Source organism: Rhipicephalus sanguineus, chromosome 4 (genome assembly GCF_013339695.2).
Source record: "Rhipicephalus sanguineus isolate Rsan-2018 chromosome 4, BIME_Rsan_1.4, whole genome shotgun sequence".
In the NCBI taxonomy this organism is placed as follows: domain Eukaryota; kingdom Metazoa; phylum Arthropoda; class Arachnida; order Ixodida; family Ixodidae; genus Rhipicephalus; species Rhipicephalus sanguineus.
Genome location: NC_051179.1, coordinates 169,213,444 through 169,220,625, shown reverse-complemented (window position 1 = coordinate 169,220,625; position 7,182 = coordinate 169,213,444).

Here is a 7,182-nt window from a genome sequence, read left to right as displayed (position 1 = left end):
AAACGCGCTCGTAGCAAAAGCGAAACCATCAGTACGAACATACATGCAGACGCTCATACATGCAGAGGCACCGTCGGTCGTCGCAAACCCGTGCGACCGCTGGCTTGCTGCTTCTTTCTCTAATGCTCCGCTGCGTTACACAGGCAGTCTACTCTAACGAGATATTTCACACAATTTGCACTCAGCGACTGCCTATACCTTTTAGGCAAAAAGCCGGCTGAGGGGTCTTTGTCGCGGTGATAGTGTGAAGCGGGCGCTCCGTTTTCTGCAACGAAATAGCGACGGTAAACCATCTTGTGCATTCTGTTCATCGAAAATTATTCTTTTGACAGGAAAGAACATAGTACTTTTCGAAAGTTCCTACAGAAATGTCCCGGAGGGCTTCCGCGAGCTGATTTTGTAGAGCGCCGACAGCAAAACCTATGGGGCGCGCTCCGGCAGCATCCTGCCTGGCGCGCAATCGAGGCGCGTCCGATAAAGGGCGACTCCGTAAATCCTTACCTCCAATAGCCGTAGGTATTCCATATGTTGTCTTTAAGGCATTGCGATGTTCCAAAATAACTCAATGTAATGAATAATTCGATTCATGCGAGTTAATATATTCGAGTTTGTCTGTATCACGGATTTATCATATGCCAACTGATCTAACTTTATTTTACGAATTACTTGCGTGAAAAGGGAAAATAGGCAATGAAATGAGAACATGTCCATGCCGTGCTCACTCAGTGATTAAGAGAAATAATTTTGCAGCACTTTGGACGCATGGACACATGGCTGATCTAGACTCTGCTGCAATACAAAGATGACACAAGAAACAGTGACATAATGGTTCGTTTACATAAGGATACTGAACATACAGGGCGTCCCGACTAAATCTAGTGACAGTTTAAATACGCTCCGACGCACTTTATGACCACGCGACTGCTGCAATTACGGCGCCCAAGCGGGTGTGTCGCGTGGTATCTTTTTTTGCATTTTGTGGGCATCTGCAGGAAGCAGGAAAACTCCAATACTTGATAGATAGAAAGTTAGAAATTGTCTAATCAGACGTTTTGCCAACCGATATCCGACTTTCTCGTTTGAATTTTTTGCGCAGCTTCGTTCCTTTTGAAGTTAGTTCACTGATCTCTCCTAATTAAGCAATTAAACAGAACACAATAAAATAATTCGCCTAACCCCTGCAATGGTGAGCAATATGAATTTGATCTCATCGTTATAAAGTGCGTCTGCATACTGTATTTTTAAACTCTGGCCAGAGTTAGTAGAAGAACCCTGTATGTGGTTTTACCAATTCCACGCAAGAAAAATGTTTCGGCCTGAGCTTTAAGAAAAGCACTTTCCTAGAACCCGTTCTTGAATGCGCGATAAAAGATAATGAAGCCTATGAGATCTCAAGCTCATTTAATTAAGTAGGAAATGTCTCTAGTTTGAAGTCTATCTTAACAATATATGACAAATATATTTAAAGCAATCTTTCACTTTCATGCATTTCGTGCATCCTTTAGCTGTTTGCAGCTTGTTATGTAAGGTGAAAAATACTTCACTTCAGTGTTGCAGCTACTCAGGCCACTCTATCGTTCATAATTAGACACAGCAACATTTAATGGCAGTTACTAAAATGTAGTGTAGTGGACTGCACGAGTTGTGAAGCTATCATATTGCATTGACAATTATCTTCATATAAAGGGTAAATCAATAAGCCGTGGAAGCTGCAACATTTTAGTTATTATCAGTTCGTGCATGCACAACTCATATTTTAGCTTCATATGTACAGCACTCGTAGGCAGACGTGCACGTTTCGCTCTGAGTGTGTGTTTGTGTTTTTTAACATTAAAATGGGATATTAGTCCATGAGTTGTATGATCACTTCTAATACTTCGCCTTCCTTGTTGATCTGGAGGTTAACTAACCTTCACCATTCGCCTCGGGCAATTGTTACTACAACTGTGTGTTAATTACAGGCAATGTTATCACAACCACAGCCTAGGCATAAAACAAAAGTAGCCACGATGGGTCTGTTTGATTCTACGTAAAGCTGTTCCCTTGGCAACACATTCCGTCCTGCATAATCGTTTACTCTGGCGGAACTCGCTTTGCTTTTCCAGAAAGCATAAAGTAAAAGATGATACCTTATCGAACGTCTGTCGCCTGGTAGCATTAGATATTGCGAAGCGGTGAGCTCGCGGTACCAGCGATTTCCACGTAGTATCTCGGCACCAAGGGTGTAAGAAAATGCTCCTTCGTGGACCAACGCAGGATGGCGTAATATCGGGTCTTGCATTTCTTCATGCAGTTACGGCGATAGCTATAGCATTGCGTTGTTATCCAGACTCTGAGGACGGGAACAGGAAAGGTGCATTTCTTCTTTTTTACTCTGTGGAAGACCGTTCACACTTTTATTACTGCGCATTCCTGTACACTCACAGCATACGTGAACAGAACGTGCTGAGCCAGTGCTCACCATGCGCCGAACCAAGCCAAGAAAGAAATCATCCTCCCTTCTCCATTGTCTCAGTGTGCCAACGAATCCCCTATAAAAACACGTACAACGCACATTGCTTTCTGTGAAACGTTAGGGATTCCTACCGAGGCGCAAGTGTCTGAGACGTGCCTTCTGCAGAGAGAGTTGCGAGATTCTTCCTGCAGCAAATAACAAGTAGCAAGACGTCGTCTGCCGAACGCGCGTTCTAGATATGGCGCAGTGTCGCAAGTGCTGCATGCCGGAGCATATATTATTTGCTTTGCATCCTGCAGCGCCCGCACTTACACGAAACGTGCCCGGTGCCTTTGATGTTGCAACATGTGGCACGCGATAGCAGATCCCCTGGGCGCTGCACATTTAGCAATAGTCGTATGTTTATATTATTTCCAGATTATGTATATATATTTACATTGTAGGATGTCAATGCCATAGAAGCGAGGTCTATTACCTTATAATCGTTCTCATTTTAAACTGAAGTTACCTGCTACGTAGAAATTACTGCGCCTCTCTATTGAACTCCTTATTGTCGGTGTTACACAGTTAATTCCTGCTTTTTCACTACCGTATGTCTAGTATTAACTCTCAGCAGGGACGCTGTTCCAACATGATTACTTTTGCAGGCGGAACATATCTACGTAAATAACATACGTGGCCGAGTTCGTCACAGTACTCATTTCAATTTACAGATTCGCCTTCATTACAGTAAACATGACTTTTAAATTAGGAGGCAGCCTGATTGATGGTCAATAACTATAGTGCTCATTCATAAATGCTCTCCTGTTAACCGGCCACTGAAGTCTGTAATTTTACGTTGTATCATCTTTCTTTCCTGGATCCGGCTACAACATGCTTTAATGGCTTGCCAGGTAACTTGCTATAAACAACTGTTGGTATCAATCGTTTGCCAACAGCATTTCTTTACAGGAAGCAAAATTTGAAGTGAAGAGGGTGCTGTTTCGGCGAAACACGTCTTATGTATGAAGGTCCCCGCGGCGACCACTTTACCTGCGGTCATTCAGGCAGCTGCAGCGTCTAAGAACAAATGCGAATTAATATTTATATGCGAATTAATACCTAATGCTAAATTTGTACCCATCAAAGTGTGAGAAAAGGGACGGGAACATTGATGATTCGACGTGGGTGATTACTAAATGGAACGAGTAATTGAACGATCATGTTCACTATCATTCTGACTTTTTGTCACTTTTTGTTTTTGTTTCCTGACTTTTTGTCACTAACTTTGTCCTACTCCCCTCATGTCATCGGTGTCACGGAAACGTGGTTTCATAACGAAATTTGTGATGCCGAGATTTCGCTGCCGGGCTTCAATGTCATAAGAAGTGATCGGATCGATGGTAGAGGCGGTGGCGTTGCTTTATATTTACATTCTGACTTAAAGTTTTCTGTGCTTGATGCTCCGTCTCAAACCGAATCGGTTTGGTGTAAAGTTTATTTTGAAACATTGACTTTTGTTGTTGGTGTCTTTTACCGTCCACCTAACCTGATTGCGGACTCTTTGGTTTCCTTGAGTGCATTCGTCCAAGAAATAGTTCCTCATTCGCCAAATCTAATATGTATGGGCGATTTTAATGTCCCCGATATAAACTGGACATCGTTATCTCCGCTAGGTCATGCTTCCCAACTGTACAGAGAAACGATGAACTTTTCACTAACTTCCGGCCTAAATTAAATAGTCAGCGACGCCACAAGAGGCACGGCGATTTTAGATCTTGTCTTCTTCAGCCCTAGAGTCTGCGATTATGGTTATGCGTGCACTGTTGTGGATGGCATATCGGATCATAAAGCTGTTTTTGCATCTATTTCTTGTCCGGTACCGAAAGCCCGATACATTTATTCTACTTTCCGCAACATGAGCCACGCTGATGATATTGGTATTATTGATGCACTTAGCACATCTTTCGCCCAGTTTGAAGCAATTAGTATTTTTGATGATGTTTATACTTTAACAAAATTTTTCAGTGACCTTGTTTCAAAGTGCATCATGCGTTTTGTACCGTTAAAAACAAAAAAGACGAATCCAGAGCTGCGTTGGATTACACGGGAAATTTTGCACCTGTCGCGACGACTTGGGCGTTTGCGGCGTGCTAAACGAGCTGGTGATGCTGTTCTTGCCGCACAATTCATTGCTCTAAAGGAGGAACTTCGAAGCAAAACTAATGCTGCTCGTGAATTTTACTTTCGAGTTACACTTCCCGGTTTGCTTAGAAATAATCCACGTAAATTTTGGAAGTCTGTCCTGCCAATGGATTCTACCACTGATACATTTGAAATAAATGACACAGTTACGGGTGATACTGCTCTTATTGCAAATGCATTTAATGATTACTTTCAATCTGTTTTTACACTCGATAACTCTGTTGTTCCTCCTTTTATAGGGCATACTCCTAGTTCTATTGACGATATTTTTGTTTCAAACCAGGGTGTGCTGAATCTCATTTTAAAACTCGATCCGAAGAAGAAAGGTAGTCCTGATAACATAGACAATGAATTCCTCCTTAGGTACTCCTTATGGACTAGTCGGTATTTAACTATTATCTTTCAGAAATCTCTCTCGACGTCTGTTGTCCCTACAGCATGGAAATCGGCTAAAATTCTTCCGTTATTCAAATCCGGAAAAAAGCAGTCCTTATTGAACTACAGACCCATCTCTATCACATCCCATTCTTGTAAAATACTCGAACACATAATCTTCAAGCAAATCATAATATTTTTAGATTGCAATAATGTTTTATCTGATGCCCAGCATGGTTTTCGCCGCGGGTTTAGTACCATAACCCAGCTCAGTGAATTCACCCATGATATCCTCCAGGCCCTTGATGCTGGTGATCAAATTGACGCAATATTCATAGACTTTTCCAAAGCTTTCGACACTGTTTCACATTACAAACTGCTAAAAAAGCTCACTGTTATTCTTAAAAACGAAGCATTAGTAAACTGTATTTCTTCTTTCCTATCCAATAGGTCTCAGTACGCACTCTTCAAGTCTTCTCATTCCTCCACTTGTACTGTAACGTCTGGCGTCCCACAAGGTTCAATATTAGGCCCACTCCTATTTCTGATTTTCATTAACGATCTGCCAAGTAATATTCCTGTTAAAATCCGCATGTATGCTGATGACTGCGTTTTGTATCATACGATTAAAACTGCTCATGATCAGATCATCCTTAACGATTCATTTGCATCATTTCAATCATGGTGTGACACTTGGCAAATGCAAATCAACTTTCGAAAAACAGTATCCATGTCATTTACCAAGCGTTCTTCCCCCCCTCCATTTACCTATTCCTTTAATGGTTGCCCTCTCGGAAATGTTTCGCAATACAAATATCTAGGTCTCCTTTTCACTCAGGATTTATCTTGGTCTCATCACATCGAACTCATGTGCAACAGTGCGCTTAGAAAGTTAGGCTACCTGCAACGCACATTACGTTCAGCACCTCTCAGCATAAGACTTCTCACTTATAAAACACTGGTTCGTCCGATATCGGAATATGGCTCTGTTGTGTGGAACCCACACAAGATGTCGGATATCAACAAAATAGAATCTGTTCAGAAGAAAGCAGTACGCTTCATTTATCGTCGCTTTGACAGGTATTTTTCACCTAGTTCCCATCTTCCTATCTTACAGCTTACCAGTCTCTCTTCCCGTCGTCACGTTGAATGTTTGAAGTTTCTTTATACCTTAATTAATTCTCCACGGTTCCCCCTACTCAGCAAATACATCGCACCTGCTAGACCAACAACCACCCGAAATTACCATGAGTTGAACATGACTACTTTTATCCATCGTACGGTGGCTTTTAAATATAGTTTTTTTGTTCATTCTATTGAATTGTGGAATGCGTTGCCCGGTTACGTTCGATCTTTATCACTCGATGACTTCTTATTGTATATTACTAACCATTGATGTTCAGCTCACTTGTTATGCTCTGCTATGTGTATATGTATGTATTATGCTCTTCTATGTATGTATGCATTTGCCCACTCCTGCGATAGCCCTGCGGGGCTGCAGTATGTTGAAATAAATAAATAAATAAATAAATTCCTTCTCGTGCTTTGTCACTGGTCACAGCGCCGCTCCAACCGCATAACGAGGACGGTTCAACAAGAAATTGCCGAGGTGAGCTTCCCGTCGTAACTAAAGATTATAAGATTGACGTAGAACCGAGAGGACGGAACCGCCTATTCAAACAAGGCCCGATCCGACAATCGCCCAAGAAATCAATCTTCCTTGCTGCATATATACATAAAGCGTCCACAAATAGAGTGGGCAAGAGCTTGAAGGTATCTTTCGTTTGCACTCTCTTTATTAAGTTATTCATTCTATGAGATCCACTTTGCGAATGCAACCAAAATAACGTGCGCTGCGACCGTTCCTGAAGTGAATTGGATTGTCCACGCCGGCGACCTTTTAGCTCACGCAAGCTGCTGGACCTCTGTATGATAAAAATAGCGCGTCAGCAAATATATCCTTCTCAACTGCACGTCACGTTAAATATCATTGCATAGGGAGTCGGATCTCGTGCGTCGGTATTTCTGTTGTTCAAGCGAACTCTCACGAGTAGTGGAGTGATAGGTTGTCTTTGTCTTGCGTGCTTTCCTAAAACGCTTTGCGAGAACCTTCGAATTGCACTTGCGTTTTATTCTCAACTTGAGCAGAGGACTCCGACGATTTAATT